Here is a 791-nt window from a genome sequence, read left to right on the forward strand (position 1 = left end):
CAAAAGTTCTACCAGATTAGTCAGCATGGTGACCGAATCGATGTTAAAAGCACCGGCTACTTTCGTTGGCTTTGTCCTCATGACTTGCCACTGATAATTATTCAGTGACATCCCTTTTATAAATTCATAAGCCTCCTCAGGTGTCTTATTATTGACAGTCCCACCAACAGCTGCATCAATCATCTGTCTAGTCGAAGGATTCGAGCCATTGTGAAAAGTTTGAACCTGTAGCCAGAGTGGTAACCCATGGTGAGGGCATCTTCTCAAAAGATCCTTATATCTCTCTCATGCATCATAGAGTGTTTCTAGATCCATATACACAAAAGAAGAGATATTATTCCTCAACTTAGCCGTTTTAGCTGGCGAAAAATATTTAAGTAAAAATTTTTCAGTCATTTGTTCCCAAGTAGTGATTGACTCTCGTGGTAACGAGTTCGACCACTGTTTAGCTTTATTCCTCAATAAAAAGGCAAATAACCGAAGGCGAATGGCATCATCAGAAACGCCATTGATTTTAAAAGTGTCACAAAATTCCAAAAAATTTGCCAAATAAGTGTTTGGGTCCTCGTCCTGCAAACCATCAAACTGAACAAACTGTTGTATCATTTGAATCGTGTTAGGTTTCAGTTCAAAATTATTTGCAGCAACAGCAGGCCTAACTATACTTGACTTAGTTTCTATTAAAGTAGGTTTAGCATAATCATACATAGTGCGTGGAGTAGGATTCTAATTTACTGGATTAGCAGCAATTGCAGGAGGTAGCGAATTTTCCTAATTTTTAGCCATCTCCT

General features: G+C 38.4%; 1 non-coding gene across 1 annotated transcript; it reads left to right on the forward strand.

Moving 5' to 3' along the window:
• Window positions 1-241: 241 nt before the first annotated feature.
• On the forward strand, window positions 242-348 carry LOC128292183 (small nucleolar RNA R71). Its single transcript, XR_008282168.1, has one exon. It is a non-coding gene; the product is annotated as a small nucleolar RNA R71 (small nucleolar RNA).
• The last annotated feature ends 443 nt before the right edge of the window (window positions 349-791 follow it).

Source organism: Gossypium arboreum, chromosome 4 (genome assembly GCF_025698485.1).
Source record: "Gossypium arboreum isolate Shixiya-1 chromosome 4, ASM2569848v2, whole genome shotgun sequence".
Taxonomy (NCBI): domain Eukaryota; kingdom Viridiplantae; phylum Streptophyta; class Magnoliopsida; order Malvales; family Malvaceae; genus Gossypium; species Gossypium arboreum.